Source organism: Camelus dromedarius, unplaced genomic scaffold (genome assembly GCF_036321535.1).
Source record: "Camelus dromedarius isolate mCamDro1 unplaced genomic scaffold, mCamDro1.pat HAP1_SCAFFOLD_41, whole genome shotgun sequence".
NCBI lineage: Eukaryota > Metazoa > Chordata > Mammalia > Artiodactyla > Camelidae > Camelus > Camelus dromedarius.
Genome location: NW_026989840.1, coordinates 901,522 through 921,974, shown reverse-complemented (window position 1 = coordinate 921,974; position 20,453 = coordinate 901,522). Strand labels below are relative to the sequence as shown.

At 37.7% G+C, this 20,453-nt stretch overlaps 1 long non-coding RNA gene across 2 annotated transcripts in view; it reads right to left on the bottom strand.

Annotated features, from left to right (window-relative positions):
* The window catches only part of LOC135320901 (uncharacterized), a 49,511-nt gene extending 30,159 nt beyond the window's left edge, over positions 1–19,352 (bottom strand). The window contains exons 1-3 of one of the 2 annotated variants that reach the window (XR_010380248.1): positions 19,077–19,352; positions 16,406–16,520; positions 11,361–11,460 (exon numbers count right to left, since the gene is read on the bottom strand). This is a non-coding gene — a long non-coding RNA (uncharacterized LOC135320901). The remainder of the gene's footprint in view (positions 1–11,360; positions 11,461–16,405; positions 16,521–19,076) is intronic. The other variant, XR_010380247.1, reaches the window with a different exon arrangement.
* Between the last annotated feature and the right edge of the window lie 1,101 nt (positions 19,353–20,453).

Genomic DNA, 20,453 nt, shown 5'->3' with positions numbered 1-20,453 from the left:
CTTTACTTAAAAAGCATTTTTTTAATTAGGACTGTCAGTGTCCATTGGTATATGGGGTTCAGTAGATATGTTCAGATGTTCTAGACAGTGAATCAGAGCAAAGACTGAGGTTTAGACAGTAGTTAAATGCCTCACCCGTGTAATCAGCATCCACATATTGCTATACTGAAAATCCTTAAAACTGAGAACTTCATTAAAGCAACTAAAAGAAACGGAAAAAAATAGCCACAGACTAGTGGAAGATTTGTAACGTGTAAAAATGACAAAGGGCTATTCATGAGCATATTCTTAAAAACCCCTACACTTTAATAAGTAAAACAACAAACGGACAACAGGTTGCACACTTCTCCCTGTAGGAGAAGCCATGCAGATGGACTCTTATGTGAATGGGGCTGGAGCTGTAGAATTAGTTACTCTTGCAAGTAACTCAGTTAAAAACAAATGCAAATGGGATACACTTCTACAATATCTGAGTAAAAATCTTGGAAAACTTACTCCTCTGTTAAGCAATGACAATGGCAAAATTTGTTAAAATTAACCTCTGCAGAACTCTGGAAATTTAACCAAGGCTTCCAGCAATAAGGGGAATGTTTATTTGAGAAAAAATAACAGCTAAATCTCCATAAAGATAGTCAGGTTTGTCATATCGTAACTTGAACTACCCCCATCCCCGTATCCTCACCTAAATGGTGGCCTTTGAAAGCAACAGTCTCACAATCAAGGAAGAGGCAGAAGTGATTTGAAGTTACCCAAAAAATCCGCCCCCAGAGAGCTGTCACTAATTCACCTATCTCAAACTCATGCTGTGCAAACAGCCTGTCCCCAGAGTGTTTGTGGAAAACAATCAGCAGTGAGTAACTTTACAACTGCATGAGGCAGTGGTACCAGTACAGGCTAATTAGATGCTGACTAGGAAACTTAGAAGGCAAAATTGAGTATTGAGACTTTCTGGGGTTGGAGGTAGGGTTAAATAGCTCCAAAAAATTCTGAGAATTGTAGAAGTCCGTACACATGTGTGGCATATGGCAAGGAAAGATCTGAGAAAATCTTAAGCCTTCAACTCTGGCTGAACTTGAGGTTCTGCATAAGCAAGAACTAAAGTCTACAGAATAGCTGCAGACTGCCTGCCGGTGCTGAGGGCTTCCCTCAGCACGCAGGCACACAGCCACCTGGCAACAGCTCAAACGATTGGCTCCAGGCATTGAAAGAATTCACTGTCCAATCATTATTACAGTGATGACAACTAGGCTTTCTGCACACATACAGATCTCATGGCCATGCATGATAAAGAATACAGACTTTACAGAATTTGTTCAGGAAAGTAACTACATAAATAGCTGCAGCAGCAATGACAATGGAAGCAACGATAAACCCTGGAGATGAGGAAAATCTGGCTTTCAGATCTGCCATATTGTAATATTTTAAATGTCCAATTTTCAACAGAAAATTACAAGATGTACAAAGAAACAGAAAAGTTTGGCCATAACACAGGGGAGAAAGTAGTCAATAGAAACTCCCTGAGGAAACCCAGACACTGGACTTACTAGACAAAGACATAAATAAGGAATTACACATATGATTAAAGAGCTAACCGAAACCATGCCTAAAGAATTTAAGTATGTGAACATCTCATTGTACAGAGAATATCAATAGATAAAATTTACATTAAAAACCAACTGGACATTCTAGAGATACAAATATAATGACTAAAATGAAAAATTCAATAAGAGATTTCTCTGTAGATATGAACTTGTTGAAGAAAAAGTCAGTTAATTTAAAACTACTGAGATTATCCAGTCTGTGGAACAGAAAGAAAAAGGAATGAAAAAAAATAAACACTGTGTCAGAGATAGGTTGGACACCATCAACAATACCAATACACATATAATATGAGCGCCAGAAGGAAGGAGAGAAAAGAAGGGGTAGAAAAAATATATAAAGAAATAATGGCTGAAAACTTCCCAAATTTGATGAAAACATTAATTTGTACATCCCAGCAGCTCAACAAACTCCACGTGGTATGAACGTAGAGACATCGAAAATAGGCACATCAGACTAAGTGTGTCAAAAGAGAAGAACAAAGAATCTTGACAGCAGAAAGAGAAAAGAGGCTCAACATATTCAAAGGCTCCTCAGTAAGACAGTTGATTTCTCATCAAAAACCATGGAGACCAGAAGGCAGTGGGATGGTATCGTCAAAGTGATAAAAGGAAAATACTGTCACCAAGTATTTTATAGCCAACAAAATGATTCTTCAAAAAAAAAAAAAAGAAGAAATTAACACACTCCTACAAAATCTGAAAGGATCAATTGCTAGCAGGCCTGCCCTACAAGAAATACTAAGGATAGTCCAGCAGGTGTAAATGAAAAGACACTCACCTGAAAAATAAAGAGCACTACTACATGAGTAAGAAAATAAAACAGTATAAATACAGTATTACATGTACGTGTTTTCTTCTATATGATGTAAAAGACAACTACATAAAACAATACTTATGAAACAGTGTAGATGCACTTATAAATGCATAAAGGTGTAACTTGTATGACAGTGACAGCATGAGGAGGGGGAGGGAAAAGATTGTTATCAAAGCAAAGTTTTTGTGTACTATTGAAATTAAGTTGGCATTCATGTGAATAAGATTGCTTTAAAACAATATGTTAATAATAATCTCCAGGGCAATGGAGGAGAAGGAGGAGGAGGAAGAGGAGGAGGAGGAGGAGAAGAAAAAGATAAAATAAACAACAAATTAAAATGGCACACTTGAAAATGCCTACTTTGTACAAAAAAGTGTAGTAATAGAGCATTGGGGAAATAAAAAGTCATATAGAAAGCAGATAGCAGATGTAACTTCAACCTGATAAGAAATTACATTAATGTAAATGAATTAAATATTCTAATCAAAATAGTAAAGGCAGAAATAAATGGAATAGAGAATAGATGAATAACAGAGAATAATCAACAAAAAGAAAAGTTGGTTCTTTGAAAAGATCAAGAAAATTGACAAATTTTTAGCTAATACTGAAGAAAAAAAGAGAGAAGGTTCAAATTACTAAGATGAGAAATGAAAGGAAGGATGTCACTACTGCCCTAACAAAAATAACAAGGAATATAAGGGAATACCATGAATACTTGTATAGCCAATAAATGAGATAATCTAGATGAAATGGATAAATTTCTAGAAGGATATGTGACTAAATCTAATTCAAGGAGAGATAGAAAACTCAAATAATCCTACAATAAGTAGTGACTGAAACAGTAATCCAAAACATTCCCACAAGGAAATGCTAGGCCAGTATGGCTTTGCTGGTGAATTCCATCAACTACTTAAAGAAAAAACAAAAACAAAAAACAAACAAACAAAAAAATGCTTCACAAACTCGTCTAAAAATAAAGAGGTGGGCACACTTCCCAATTCATTCAATGACACGAGTATCACACTGATACCAAAACCAGACAAAGGCATCACAAGAAAACTAAAGACTATCTCTTATGGATATAAATGCAAAAGTCCTCAACAGAATAAAAGCAAATCCAATCCAGTAACATATAAAATAGACCACAATTCAGTGGGATGTATCCAGGTATGCAAAGGCATTTCAACATACAAAAGTCAATTCATGTAATATGCCATATTAATAGAATAATAGATAAAAACTAGGAATAGAAGGGAACTTCCTCAACTTGACAGAGAACATCTATGAAAAACCTGGAGCAAAGATCATACATAATGGTGAAAGACTGAATTATTTCCTCCCAAAATCAACATTGTACTAGAGGTTCTAGTCAAAGCAAACAGACAAAGAAAATAAAGCCTCTAGATTAGAAAGAAAGAAATAAAACTATTTCAATTCCAGATGACATGATATTATACATTGAAATCACAAGGAATCCACAAAGAAAAAAGAGAGAGAGAGAGAGAAAAAAAAAACTATTAGAATTAACAACATAGTTTGACCAAAATTGTAAGACACAAATCGATATATAAAAAAGTAATTATATTTCTATACAACAGCAGTGAATAATCTAAAAATAAAATGTAGGAAACATTTTCATTTACAATAGCATCAAAAAGAATAAAATACTTAGGAATATTAAGAAAAATTTGTGGAATACTGAGGAAAATGTCTGAAACTTGTATATTGAAAACTAAAATACTACTGATAGAAGTTAAAAATGACCTAAAATAAATGGAAAGCTCTTCTGTGTTCATGGATCAGAAGCCTTATCATTGTTAGGATGGCATTTGTCCTCAAAATGACCTATAGATTCAATGCAAATCTGGCTTTTTGGGAGAAATGAGCAAACTGTTCCTAAAACTATGGAAATGCAAGATACCCAGAATAGTCAAAACAATCTTGAAAAAGAACAAAGTTTTGAAGTTTCCAAATTCAAAACTCAGTAACAAAATGGTAATCCATACAGTGTGGTACTTGCATAAGGGACACACAAATAGATTGAGAGAAAAGAACTGAGAGTCCATAAACAAACTCTTACATGTAGCCAGTTAATTTTTCATAAAGGTTCCATGACAATCCAACGGGAAAAAAGTAATTTTTACAAAAATGATGCTGGGACACCTGAACATACACCTGGAAAGAAAGAAAACTGAACTTTTACCTTAACACCATTTATGAAAATTAACTCAAAATAAATCACAGACCTGAAATTATAAAACTTTTAGAAAATGAACCATGAGAAAATCTTCAGGATTTTGAAGTACAAATACTTCTAAGATATGACAGCAAAAGCACAAACAACAAAAGAAAATATATCAAGTGAACTGGACTTCAGTAAAATTAAACACTTCTGTGCTTCAAAGGACTTCATCAACAAAGTAAGAGGACAATCCACAGAATGGGTGAAAATATTTCCAATATTTTCCCTGATAAGGGACTTTTTATCCAGAATAGACAAAGGAGACTTAAAACATGAAAATACAAAGACAAATACAATTAAAATGGGCAAAGAATTTGAATAGATGTTTCTCCAAAGAAGACATACGAATGGGAAATAAGCACATAAAAAGATGTTCAACATCAGTAGGCATTAGGGAAACAGAAATCAAAAGCACAATGACATGCCACTTCATACCAAATAGGATGACAAATATATATGATATATGATATATAAATATGTAACTATAAACTCGGTAATAAAAAGTGTTGATGAGGATTTGGAGAAACTGGACTCCTCATACATTACTACTGGAAATATAAAATGGTGCAGTCACTTTAAAAACTACTTTAGCAATTCCTCAAAATGTTAAAAGTAGAATACATCCCAGCAATTCCATTTTTTGATATATCCTGAGAAGAACTGAAAATATGTGTTCACACAAAAACTTGTCCATGAGCATTTACAGCAGAATTATTCATCATCAACTGATAGATGGATAAGCAAAGTGGTGTATTTATAACAATGGCATATTATTTGAACACAAAAAGGACTTTGGGTACTGATATATGCTACACCATGGATGAGCCTTGACAACGTCACACTAAATGAAAGACGACAATCAAAATAGGCAGCATACTGTATGGTTCTACTTATATGAAATGCCCAGAACAGGCAAATCCGTAGAGACAGAAAGTAGAGTGGTGTCTGCTGGGGTCTAAGGGAAAGGAAGTTTAGGGAGTGACTTACTAAAGGGTACTGGTTCTTTTTGGGAGTGATGGCTACAAAACACTGAAATGTACTTAAAATCCTAATGCACAATTTCAAAGGCTGCATTTTATTGTATGTGAATTATATCTCCATAAAGATGTTACTTTTGAAGCTGAGCCCACATATGGAGCAACTGGCCCAGCACTGACTGCAGCATCTGGAGGGGGAGTGACCCACCCACCCACCACAAAGGAAAGGATCACCTGACCCAGTGTTGGAGGGGTGCAATCTTCTTGCCGAAAGACACTTTGAGCAGCACAGACAAGGGGGCAAACAGAGCAAGGTGAGTTTGTGAAACAGGGCGAAGACACAAAGGCCTCTCAATAAAACCATTAAGAGCACACAGTCTCTAGGAGAACACATCTTTGTTTTTAAAATCTTTTTATATCTGTTTTATTCCTATTACATTTTTAATCTTTATTTTTAAACAGTCCTATATGTTTACAATTCTCATTTCATTTATATTCTCTTGGTTTTGATCTGTTATTTATTAGTCACAGTTTTCAAATATTGTATTTTGAATTTTCTCTTCTTTTTATTAAGATTCTTAAAAGATATCTCAACTCGATTGCTATTCTGCTTCAACTTGCTCTTCTATTATTGATTATACACTCTTTTCAAACCTTCTTTTCCTCCATTCTTTTAAAATTCTCTCTCTCTCTCTTTTAAGTTTTATTCCCACATAGGCTTTAGATAGATAAATAAATAAACTCCTTTAAGGACCACAATAGATAACTGATACTCCAAAAGCCACAGGGCCAGAGAGATATGAGCAGAATGAAGAAGCAGAGGAAGTCCTGCCAATTAAAATAGCAAGAGAAATCCCCTCAAAGAACGATCAATAAAATAGACATTGATGGCCTACTAGATCAAGATTTCAAAAAAGAAGTGATCAAATTACTGAAGGAACTAAAAGAGATAGTCTTTAGAGACATAAAATATATCAAAAACAAAATAGAAGCTATAAAGAAGAGCCAAGTAGAATTGGTAAATTCATTGGCTGAAATGAGATCTGACCTAAAGGCTGTACAAAGCAGGCTAGATAATGCAGCAGAACGAATAAGTGACCTAGAAGACAGGACAACAGAAAGCACCCAATCAGAACAGCTGAGAGAAAAACAAATATAAAACAATGAAAACAATATAAGGAACCTATGGGATAATATAAAGCATGCCAATCTATGCATAATAGGGGTACCAGAAGGGGAAGAAAGAACAAAGGGGATGGAAAAGGTAATTAAAGAAATCATGACTGAAAACTTCCCAAACTTAAAGAAGGAATCAGACACCCAAGCACAGGAGGATCAGAGGGTCCCAAACAGGAAGAGCCCAAAGAGAAACACGCCAAGATATATCATAAATCAAGATGGCCAGACTGAAGGATAAAGAAATGTTCCTAAAGGCAGCAAGAGAAAAACAAAGAGTGAGTTACAAGAGAAGGCTCTCAGCTGATTTCTCTACAGAAACACTACAGGCCAGAAGGGATTGGCAAGATATATTCAAAGTCCTGAATGAAAAAAAAAAGATGCAGCCTAGGATACTTGCTCCAGCAAGGCTATCCTTTAGAATAGAAGGAGAGATAAAGAATTTCACAGAGAAGCAAATACTAAAAGAATTTAGCAACACTAAACCCATGCTAAAAGAAATATTGAAAGGTCTACTCTAAATAGAAAAGAAGCAGGATGCTACAGAAATGAGAATTCATGACTGTGAGAGTATTTTTCCTTTCTTCTTCTTTTTTTTTTTTAAATCTTGTTCTCAGTAGGATGGGTTTGAGATTACATTAATATCTGTTTAGTACACACAGTTACAGTAATTGGTTAACAGACTTACAAAAAAGTGTAATCACAAGCCAAAAACTTACAAGTGAGTCACAAAAACTAAATACAATACAAAGGAAAATTACCATACCACAAAAGGAAGAAGAAAGGAACCAAGAAGAAATACCAAATCAACTGCAAAAATAAATTGAAAATAGCAATAAACTCTCATCTATCATTAATTACTGTAAATGTTAATGGTCTAAATGCTCCAGTCAAAAGACATAGTAGCAGACTGGATAATAAAGCAAGAACCTTCAATACACTGCATACAAGAGACACACTTTAGGGAGAAGGACACATATAGATTGAGAGTGAATGGACGGAAAAGGATATTCCATGCAAATGGAAATGCCATAAAAGCAGGTGTAGCAGTATTGATTTCAGACAAAATAGACTTTAAAACAAGGGCCATAAAGAAAGATAAATAAAGACATTTTATAATGATTAAAGGATCAATACAAGATGAAGATATTACAATCATTAATATATATGCACCCAACATGAGCACCTAAGTACATTAAACAACTACTAACAGAGATAAAGGGGGAAATTGATGGGAATACAATCATTGTCAGAAATTTTAACACCACATTAACATCACTAGACAGATCTTCCAGACAGAAAATAAATAAGGCAACAGAGAAATTAAATGATACAAGAGAATAATTGGATTTAGTGGATATTTTCAGAGCATTACAATCCCCCATAACAGAATAAACAATCTCTTAAAATGTGTGTGGAACATTTTCTAGGATTGATCATGTACTTAGTCACAAAAGAAGCCTCAACAATTTTAAGAAGATAGAAATTATCTCAAGAATCTTTTCTGACCACAATGCCATGGAAACTAGAAATCAACTTCAGAGAAACAAAGGAGAAAGAAAGGAAAGCATTGAGATTAAACAACATGCTATTAGAAAACCAATGGGTCAATGATGTAATCAAAGTTGAAATTAAAGAATACCTTGAGACAAATGAAAATGAAAACACAACCACACAAAACATATGGGACACAGCAAAAGCAGTGCTAAGAGGAAAGTTTAGGGTAATGCAGGCCTTCCTCAAAAAAGAAGAACAATACCAAATAAACAATCTAACCCACCAGCTGAAAGAACTAGAAACAGAAGAGCAAAAACACACAAAAGTCAGCAGAAGGAAGGAAATAATAAAGATCATGGAGGAAATAAATAAAATAAAGATTAAAAAAATAGAGAAAATAATCAATCAAACCAAAAGCTAGTTTTTTGAAAGAATAAATAAAATCGAAAATCCTCTGGCCGTACTCACAAAGAAGAATAAAGAGAGAGCACAAATTTGCAAAATAAGAAAGGAAAATGGAGAAATTACAACAAATAACATAGAAATACAGAATATCATATGAGAATATCATGACAAACTACATGGAAAAAAATGGATAACCTAGTGGAGATGGACAAGTTTCTGGAAACATACAGTCAACTAAGACTGAATCAAGAAGAAACTATCCACTTGAACAAATGGATCACTAGGAATGAAATTGAATTAACAATAAAAAACCTCCCTACAAATAAAAGTCCAGGACTGGACAGCTTCACCGGGGAGTTCTACCACACATACAAAGAAGAAGTCATACCAGTCCTTCTCAAACTCTTCCAGAAGATTGAAAAGAAGGAATATTCCCAAACTCATTCTATGAAGCCACTATTACCCTGATACCAAAACCAGGCAAAGACACCACCAAAAAAGAGAATTACAGACTAATATCACTGATGAACACAGATGAAAAAAGTCCTTACCAAAATACTAGTAAATAAAATCCAACAGCACATAAAAAAGATAATACATCATGCTCAAGTGGGGTTCATCTCAGGGACACAAGGGTGGTTCAACATATGAAAATCAATCAATGAAATACTTCACATCAACAAGAGAAAGGACAAAAACCACATGATCATCTCAATAGATGCAGAAAACTTTTGATAAAATTCAACACCCATTTATGATAAAAATTCTCACCAAAGTGGGTATTGAGGGAACATATCTCAACATCATAAAAGCTATAGATGACAAACCTACAGCCAGCATAGCACTCAACGATGAAAACCTCAAAAGATTCCCACTAAAATCTGGGACAAGTCAAGGATTCCCACTATCACCACTCCTATTCAACATAGTCTTGGAAGTCCTGGCCACAGCAATCAGGCAAGTAACAGAAGTAAAAGGGGTCTAAATTGGAAAAGAAGAGGTAAAAGTGTCACTATATGCAGATGACACGACAATATATATAGAAAACCATAAAAGGTCCACACAAAAACTACTAGAGCTGATCGAAGAATTTAGCAAAGTAGCAGGTTACAAGATTAATGTTCAAAAATCAGTTGCATTTCTTTACACAAATGATGAGTCAACAGAAAAAGAAAGTAAAGAAACAATCCCCTTTAAAATAGCACCCAAAGTAATAAAATATCTAGGAATAAATCTAACCACAGACGTGAGAGAATTATACACAGAAAACTATAAACCATTGGTGAAGGAAATTAAAGAAGACATTAAAAAATGGAAAGGTATCCCAAGCTCTTGGATTGCAAGAATCAATATTGTTAAATTGGTCACACTGCCCAAGGCAATCTACAGATTTAATGCAATCCCTACCAAATTATCCTGGACATATTACATAGAACTAGAACAAATCACAATAAAATTTATATGGAACCATCAAAGACATAGAATTTCCAGGGAATAACTTAAGAAAAAAAGAAAGAGGCTGGAAAAATAACTGTCCCAGACTTGAGACAATACTATAGAGTTACAGTCGTCAAGACAGCATGGTATTAGTACAAAAACAGACATACAGCCAAATGGAACAGAATAGAGAGCCCAGAAATGAGCCCAAATACTTTTGGTCAACTAATATTCAACAAAGGAGGCAAGAATATACAATGGAATAAAGATAGTCTCTTCAGCAAGATAAACATAAGACAAGATACAATAAACCTCCTAGGAGAAAATACAGGCAAAATATCTGACATACATCTCAGAAATCTTCCCCTAGGGCAGTCTACCCAAGCAATAGAAATAAAAGCAAGAATAAACAAATGGGACCTAATGAAACTTACAAGCTTCTGCACAGCAAAGGACACCTTAAGTAAAACAAAATACAACTTACAGAATGGGAGAACATTTTTGCAAATGAAACTAACAAAGGCTTGATCTCCAGAATATATAAGCAGCTCATATGACTTACTAAGAAACAACCAAATAACCCAATCCAAACATAGGCAGAAGACCAAAACAAGCAATTCTCCAAGGAAGATATACAAATGATCAATGGGCACATGAAAAAATGCTCAATATCACTAATTATCAGAGAAATGCAAATCAAAAGTACAATGAGGTATCACCTCAAACCAGTCAGAATGGCCATCATTCAAAAATCCACAAATGACATATGCTAGAGAGGCTGTGGACAAAGGGAAACCTCCGACACTTCTGGTGGGAATGCAGTTTGGTGCAGCCACTGTGGAAACAGTATTGAGTTTCCTCAAAAGACTAGGAATAGAATTGCCATATGACACAGGAATCCCACTCCTGTGCATATATCCTGAAGGAACCCTACTTCAGGATGACAGCTGCAACCCCAATATACATAGCAGCACTATTTACAATAGCCAAGACATGGAGATAGCCTAAATGTCCATCAACGGATGACTGGCTAAAGAAGTGGTATATTTATACAATGGAAAACCACTCGGCTATAAAAACTGACAATATAGGGCCATTTGCAGCAACGTGGATGCTCCTGGAGAATGTCATTCTAAGTTAAGTAAGCACGGTAACAAGGAATAAAGAGAAGTTACCTCTAAGTACAGTTATTTTGATTAAAATATACATACAGAAAGCAAGTCACCCCCACGACTGCTGCCAGGAGGAGCATCTGAATGTAATAGCCCAGCCCAAGCAAAGTAGATTCCGACCTTCTCTCCGTAGAATTTCCTGTAGAAAGACAGAAGGTAGTTTCAGAAGACACACATATTCACTCTGTAGCTTCATCCTCATGTTAATTTCTTTTTTCTTTGTTTTTTGGTGGGGCATAAATAGGTTTATTTATTTGTTTTTTAAATGGAGGCATTGGGGATTGAACCCAGTACCTCATGCATGCAAGGCATTCACTCTACCACTGAGTTATACCCTCCTTCCATCATACTAATTTCTGATTCTAAATCAAGGGGGCTTTAAGTTTAAACCTCTGACTCAATTCACACTTAAAACATATGCGTTTTCACAGCAGCCCCCAAATTCTACCGTGAAATAAGAAGTATTTTACGTATCATAGAAATACAGATCACTGGTTCACCTGCTGAAGAGAGATAAATGAGAACAGAGCAAAGGAGGGGACGAGGCCGACTCCGGAGCAGATGCAGGGGATCATCACCACTCACTGGACAGTCTGGCACATTCAACAAATCCCACCAAAGATCATTCTTAACAGGCTTGACACAAGTGGACTTCAACTACTGGCTCAGTCATCTGAGTCTGCCTTATCTCGGGAACTTCCCAGGAGCAAATGCATCGTAAACCACAGATAATAAGGAAATGGCTGATAATGATAACAACTGGGAGTGCAATGTCTCTCTGACAAAATATTTATAAAACTCATGTAGGAATGGGAGAGGGCAGGAGGGATGTGGCTGAGTAAGGAACTGCCCTGTATTCTTTTTATCTAGCACGTCGGCTGTTCCTAGGTTTCAAAAACCCTTCAATGTTACTCAGTTAATCTGGAGTAGACGGAACAGGCCAGGGAGGCAAGATTAGAAGAAAGGAGTCAGGGCACGAAGCGGTGCCAGGCTGGTCCTGAAAGGGAGACAGACACAGACAGGCAGACACAGAGGGCTTAGGGATGAGGCGGAACAATGAGGCGGCGGCTCAGGTGTGTTTGCTGCTGCTGATACTTCCCTCAGCTGGAGCACTGCTGACGCGGCAGTGCTGGGTAAAACCTGTGACTTTCCTCAGCTCTGAGTTCTCTCGGAAGCTTCCGGCTCAGTCTGGAGCTGAGATGAGCTCCGAGGGCCTAGTCTAGGGGGGACTCAGCTCTGAGAACAGCCTGGAGTCCTGAGAAACTTCACGCAGGAACCCCTAGGGCTGGACCAGCGCTCACAGGGCTGCTGTGAGACCAGCTCCATCGTCAGAGACCTGGGCGTGGACCATTCCATGGGGAAAATGGCTGAGCCCGATGCCAAATCAGATAGGAGGGACAAAGTGTGTTCATTCTCATGTGACTGGTCATTGTGGCCTGGCTCACAGATGGCAGGCTCAGGATGGTGTCTGGCAGAGAAAACCCTGGCAATGGGTTTGAGATATCTTGGACTCTTTCTTGTTAAGCTTTTTGTAATACATTCTTATCAACTATCCATCCTGAAAATGCCACATTCAAAACTGAAAGAATGTTAGAAGTTGCTTGCTCCAACTGGCCAATGGTAAACACACCCTGCTACAGTTAGAGAGCTGGTCAGGCAGCCTCTGCCTGCATATTTACAATGACGGAGAGTTCATTACTTCCAAAGGTTACATGTCGGCAAGAATGTCAGAAAGAATTTTTGAACCTTAAACAGATGTCTGCCCCCTAGTCCTTGCTGAAAGGCTAGAAATAATGAGGATCCCTTCAAATGTAGTTTTGTCTGATTGTTATCTCTCTCTGTCAAAAACACCCCAATTCTTAACATCAATTTTTCAAAATTCAGCTTTGATTTCTTTTTATCAAACTTATACCATACATTCATTAAAGAGTCAAACAGTTCTCGAACACCGATTGTAAAAAGGAGCAGTTCCCAACAACCACCCCATTTCCTGGTCAGAAGCAACAATGTTCAGCTCCTACTGCTGACTCTTGGAATAAAAACTCCCTATTTCTGACTAATATCCTTGTAACACAGCCTACTGACTTTTTCAGCTTTATGTATCACCTATTTAACTTTCTATTTTGGAAAATGAATATTAAGCTCTCTTTCAAACCACATCTCCTCTACACACCCAAACCTTCATTCTTCCAACCTTTTGATACAAATACATTATAATTTTGATCAGCTCAGTATCCCTGCTTTACATTATTAGGACTCTCTACAGACTGTTCACAGCTGTAGCAAGTTGTCTGCTAGGCTTACTTTTTTATTCCCTACTTTGTTTTTCCTGGAGTTAATAATTGTCTTGGTGGTTCATAGCTTAGATTTCTCTGCGCTTAACAATTCAACCCCATACCTTCTCCTAATGAATAACTTTCTCAATACTTTCCAATTCACTGTCTACAAATTTCATCTCCTTGAATAAATCTCTTCAGATCTCCTTCAACCTGGATTAAAGACATGCTAGTCTTGTCACAGAGCTCAAGGGGCCACTAGTGGGAAGCAACAAGGGAATACATGGACCAGGAGAAGGGAACAGATCAACATAATTTCCTTCACAAAACATACTTAAAATAGTGGGAAAATTGTTTTCTTTACAAACACAAACACACACACCAACCCCAAAATCCCATAAAGAATGATTAAATAGCCATCAAACCCATTGCCCTGCCATCAAATTTTGTATAACATAAAACAAAAATAACAGAAGGAATATATCATATAAATATGAATCTCAAGGGGGATGGGGTACACTCAGTGGCAGAGTGTGTGCTCAGCAAGCATAAGGTCCTAGATTCAATCTTCAGTACCTCTATTAGAAAAAAACATTAGAAACAATAGAAAAATGTATCAACTTTAAATATTTACAAATATAAAAACTTCCTGTTTTAAAACTGTTCTACAGGATAATCCGGGTTAATGAGAAAGTGCCTCTTCATGACTGTGATCCTGCTGATAATTGTGGGAGGAAATTAGAGTATGACCACATGAAATAAAATCCCTTATGTAATAATGATCCCGGGTGACAATCATTATTGGCTGCTGTCATCACAAAAAAGAGAGTCAACTGGACATTATGTACCTTATGACAGGAGTACAAAACTTCATATAACAAATATTCTTGCACAAATTTGAACCTCGTTCAGATCAAGCTTTTAGGGGAGGATCAAATCACTTAGCTAAAGCCAATACATAGGATGGAGAAATAAGTCTAACCACAGGGGAGAATGAAATCAACCAAACAGGAAATAGAGAAATCCCTCAGCAATTTCAAGGAAAATGAGAAACAGGAAAATTATAGATTAGAACCCACTTGAGAGATATGCTAGCTGCAATGTGTGAACTTAGTCTGGATCCTGATTTCAACCCCAAAACTGCTTAAAAGTGTATTTTTGTGACAATCAGGGAATTATTTTGTAACCCTAAAAAAAATTAATATTCCAATTGTATTTGAAAGAGACCTTGTCATTTCACTAATGAAAGATTAAGCTACGTAGGATTGCCTTCAAAATGATCCCGAAGTGGGGGAGGGGAAGAGGTGGAGATGAAAGTTGCAACAACAGTGACTCTGAGTTGATAATTCTGGAGATGGGTGACTGATACAGACAGGCTGGCTGTGCTGTTCTCTCTACTTCTGTACGTGTTTGTATCTTTCCATAAAATGTGAAACAAACAAAAAGACTTCAGTGATTTAAAACCCTCACTTGGAAGGTTAAGAGGTTTGCCCAAGTAGGTGGGCATCTGAATGGGGCACTGAGATTAGGAAGATCAGGCACCTGGCTCCAGGCCGACCTGGGGCTACCTTGACCCTTCTCTTCTCCTCACCATCCACAGCCAGCCCATAACTGCATCCTGTCAGCTCCACTCCCCAAACGCATTCTACCTGGCTCCCACCATCTCTCATCTGGCCCACTCCAAGAGCCTCCGACCAGGCCTCCCTGCTTCCTGGGTCCCTGCAATTCATTCTCCACATTATCTTTGCAAATTGTGAGAGAAAATTACCTTAGTGCTTAAACTATCATGACTGCTTCTCACTGCACTTAGAGTCTACACTACTTTCCGTGCTCCTGATGCCCTTCTAAACCTCGCGTCTCATCACTCTCACCAGCGTTGGCTCCAGTATCTCCTCAAACCTGCTGAGCACATTTGTGCCTCGGGGCAATGGACAAGCTGCCTCTATTCCTGGGGTGACTTATCCCAGATCCTCAAAGACCAGCCTCCTTATCACCATCTCAGCTCACATGTAACCTTCTCAAAGATAGCTTTCTTGACTCCATTTCCCCCAAGTCTCCCATCTCAACACTGTATTATTTCCTTCATTTCAATCTGAAATTGTTTCCTTATTAGCCCGATTATTTTTGTTTGCTCAGTTGTCCTTGGCCTCCCTCCTCCCAGAAGCCTTGCACAAACAGCATAAGCTCCCGGGGAGCAGCCGGCGCTGATGCTCTGAGAATACACATGCTGAGCGCGACATTACAGTCACGTGGTGTAGTGAAACGGTGTCGAACAGCAGATAGAGCTAAGCAGTGAGAATACTTCTCTTATTTTATAATTTAAGTGAAACCTAACATTTACTCCTGTTTAATGAAGAATTTGGTAGGTCTTTGTTCCCAGTTCCTGGACGGCAACCCCTAAAGCCTTGAAATTTCCCAAGATAGGAGTGTCTTTACTATTCATGGTGGACCCTTGGATGGCTTGTGTTCATGAGATAACTCAGGATGGGGACTGGCCAGCCAGAGACACCAACCATGTGATTAGAGGAGTGGGGCTTTGAGCTTTGTGACAAGTGACTGACCATCAGGAGAGGTAGGGGCTCAAATGTTAGGGCTTTGACTTACAGTTATTGTGTGGGGTAGCCATGTCAGTAGTGACCCAATAAACCATGTCTTTGTAATAAAGTCTCCAGTAAAAACTTGGGGCAACAAAGCTCAGAGCTCCTGTGAGCTTCCTGGTTGGTAACACTCTCGGAGGACTGTCACACTCAGAAGCCATGAGGGCAACCCTGAGCCCTTCCCACTGGAGTGCCCTCCACAACAGCTCACCTGATGAGATCTAAGGGCTGCTTCTTGTCTATGCTTCGAGGAGGAGCACATTCCCTGTACAGAAGGCCCTGTTCGCTGGGGCAGCTGAGGTCCTCTGATGGAGGCTGAAGTTGCACTGGGAAGCAGAAGCAAACAGGTGAGCGTCACTGTCACCACGTGTTCACATATTCTGCTAATAAAATGTGGTGCTAACACTTTGTGGTCATTTGTAAATAAGGGGCCATCCTTTGCCAGAAGGGATGGAGGTACCATATAATTTTTCATAATTCTCACCGAGGATTAATACTAACCCCTTGAGGGTCATTTGCAAACGTGGCTGGAAAGGAACACTTGGATGTTACACTCCTGGGACCACCGTGGGTACCTGGTGAGGGCCTTGCAGATGCTTAATGTCCTACAACCGGGCCAGTCTTCCACAGCAAAAAAAACTACGCCACCCAAGTGCCCAAACTGCTTCAGTGGAGGCAGCAGCCCCCTCCTTGGACACCCAGAGGAACCTGGACTCTGGCTGTTTAGGGGCAGGGTCAATTCTAAAACCCAGGCTATTTTGTCCCCACAATTCAGTAGTTATTCGGTGACAGCACATGGAATATAAACAATAAAGAAACTTGACATGATGTTATATATTTAGCTTACTCAAGAAACAAAATTTAAATCCAGTCATTCTCCTTCCCACCTGACCTACTTTCCTTTCTCCTGTACTAGAACCAGATTATTACCCACCCAGCCTTAGCATGGGTCCTGACTCCACTTACCTCCCTCCCAAACAACACATGAGATGATTCCTCAGCCTGGATGTGGAACCAGCAATTACAACAGGCTTTAGTGGAAAAGAAATGGTTGTGTGCAGATGCCAACTAAACACTGTAGAATCCTGGTGTCCCACATTAGTAATCATGACAGCTGTTTGCAAGTGTCCCCAAAGTTCATTTCAGACTCTCACTGCTAATTTTGCTCGGATATAAATATAAAACATGTGGACTGCTGGGCTGGACTGCTATGCTGAGTCTCTGATCCAGGAAGCTCAGTGTCTGCCCCCTGCAACCAGCTCCCTGTTCTGTTCATGCATGTGCATCAAGCAGCTGTTTAGTGTCCATTTTAGTATCTTAGACAGTGTATTTCAGTATGGTCTTCATCCACAAATACGTGTACCACACAGTAGTAATGATCAATCTCAGTCTTTGCTTTCTTTTGTCTTAGAGAGTCAGATAAACGGATAGCAAGGTAACAAAGTCATAGAGCGCTATAATATAGTATTTCCTTTATTTCAATGACAGGATTTATTTAAAGAGCTTAGATATAACATCTTTGCATTTATGGCATCATTTAGCGTCTGAAGCTCTTACATTTTACAAACTTCATTTCATGCGAGATGTTGTCAGTTAGAGAAGTGCTTCTGAATTTGAGGGGTTGCTGTCATCTCAGATGGAGTCCCTAAAAAATGTCAAAACTCTGCAGTATTGTCATCATGACAAGAACTCAGACAGATGAAATTTGGAAAGCCCTGTGATTTACTAGTGCACAGACAGAAAATGGTATTTCAGAGGGAAAAAGCCTGAATTACAGAAAATGATAAATGAAATGGTCTAACATGCATTTCCCTTACAAAGAACTAATACTTCTTTGGTTGATAATAACATCTGTCAGTAATTATGAAAAGAGCTGGCAAATGCATAGTACTTACTATTAGCCAGGGCTGTTCTAAAATTCAAGCAGATTCATTAATCCCCATAGCATCTCTACGAGGTGGGTACTATTATTATCCCCATTTTATTGATGAGGAACTTGATAAACACAGAGGCTAAATGACTTTTACAAGGTAGACAGCGAGAAACCAGCACAAGTGTTCCAGCCTGAGTCTATGCTCTTGGCCACTTCTACCTTTTTTTTTTTTTTTTTGGTGGCAGGGAGATAATAAGGTAATTCTGGTGGGGGGGTGGGGAGGTAATTAGGGTTATTTGTCTATTTTAGAGGAGGTGTTGGGGGCTGAACCCAGGACTTTATGCGTGCTAAGCATGCGCCCCATCACTTGAGCTGTACCCTCACCTCTCGTGTCTATGTTCTTAGATGCTAATCCACACTGCCCCACATGGTAACTCTGGGGGAAATACAGTTCATTCATTCACCCACTTGTTAAACTCAGCCTTCCTGGTGCCTGGGATTCAGCAGTGAACAAGACAACATGGTTCCTGCCCTAAATGGGCTTGTCGACTCTTGACATATTATCTTCATTTTACCCAGGAAGTAACAAGGTCAAGAAGACTCACCTTTTCCTGTTAACACCGGAGGATACATGAAGTGCTTTATTTCATTTCTGCCATTTGACTTACACCATGGGAAGGGAAAGCTGCCTTGCAGATCCCGGAGCTCACAATCCAGTTAATCCTGAATTTTTTTTTAAAACTGTCCCTTACTTGATACTTGATCTGAGAAAGGATGAAGTAAACCTAAATAGATTCTAAGAAAGCGTGTGGTTTATACAGGGTAAATAACCAGCCACTGTTTACTATCCTAACAGGAATCTGTAGGCATATTTCTTTTCTTTCTCTTTTTTCATTTTTATGGGCAGCTTTTAAAAACCTAACCAAACCAACAAAACCAAATCACTTATAATTCAACAGCAGGTTCTAAATCACCCCCAAGACAGCAGCTAAACTCGGTTTAGACTTACAGTGCGGCTCCTGGTGGTTGGATTGATGAATGTATCTCTATCCTGAATATAAAAGTCGTTCACGCAGCTCTTCTCAAATAGGGCAATGAAAAACTCTTGTTCCGGTTGTTGATACTTTCATCCACTTGGAGGACTTTCATAAAACAGCTGAAGGTATCAAAGGCTGAGGACACGGTTTTCAGATGATTGGGATTCAGAGGCAATTTTATGTACAGTATCTCAGCGTATGTACAGATCACCTCCCACAGGGTGTGTACATTTGCAAATACAAGCTTGTCATCCAAAACCTATATTGGGAGAATGAAAACACAAACCAGGAAACTATTTTCACATTTTTAGTACACAGATTTTTCTTACATTGCTGGTAGTTAAAGCACTTGTGCAAACACACACAGATATGACACTGGTAAAAGTGAAGATATAATGAAAATAGATTTGCAAACCATCATACATTTTTGCATTAAAGTTAATTTCTTTGTTGAAATTACTGAAAAGTTATTTAAAATCCTTACAATTCATTCATAAAATAACCAATGTTTTAGATGAAGAAAAGTAAACTTGTTAACTTTTAGTCCAAATTAGTAACTAAGAATAGAAACACGAAAAAATTCTTTGCAGGGGCACTGTAATGACAATTTTTTAAATTTCTTAAACCTAGGACTATTTACATATCTGTTCAATATAATGTTAAACAGCCATTAAAAGGGATTTAAAAGAATTATATTTATTAATATGGAATATATAATAAAAGGAAAAAGAAAAAAATGTGAAATAATAATTTTCATTTTTGGAAGGGAAAAATATCTACATTTGAACAAAAAAATGTTTAGAAGGATTTTAAGATTCTTTATGTATAACTAAGGTACAGATGATTTTTAATTCCACTGTTTTTAATTCCATTGGATTTTAATTCCAATGTTCTTTCATTTTCAATTTTGGGGGAAATTTTTATAATAAAAAAACTTTAAAATTGTTCTTGCATAAATACATTAATAGATATATTTATGACTACATTCTCTGGCTATTAAAAAAGATCTCGTAGCTTTGGATCTGAAAAATACATTCCATAATGCAGATTCTGACTGACTCGCCTCCCAGTCCAGAGCGAAGGCACGGCTAGGGTGACATGTTTCAAATATCAGTCCAGGGAACATGCAGGCTCCCAGCCAACGGCTGCAAAGGGACTGACACGGATCTGCTTGCTCCCAGCTGCAGACCATCACAGATGAGTTTAGATTCATAGGCTCAAGTTTTCTCTGTCAAAAGAAATCAGAAAATGTTAGGCTTTTACTTTCACCAAGGGAACAAGAAGTTGTTTGATTTTCTTTTATTAAAAAAAAAACAACAAACCAATTTGAACCTGAAGAAAAGACATTT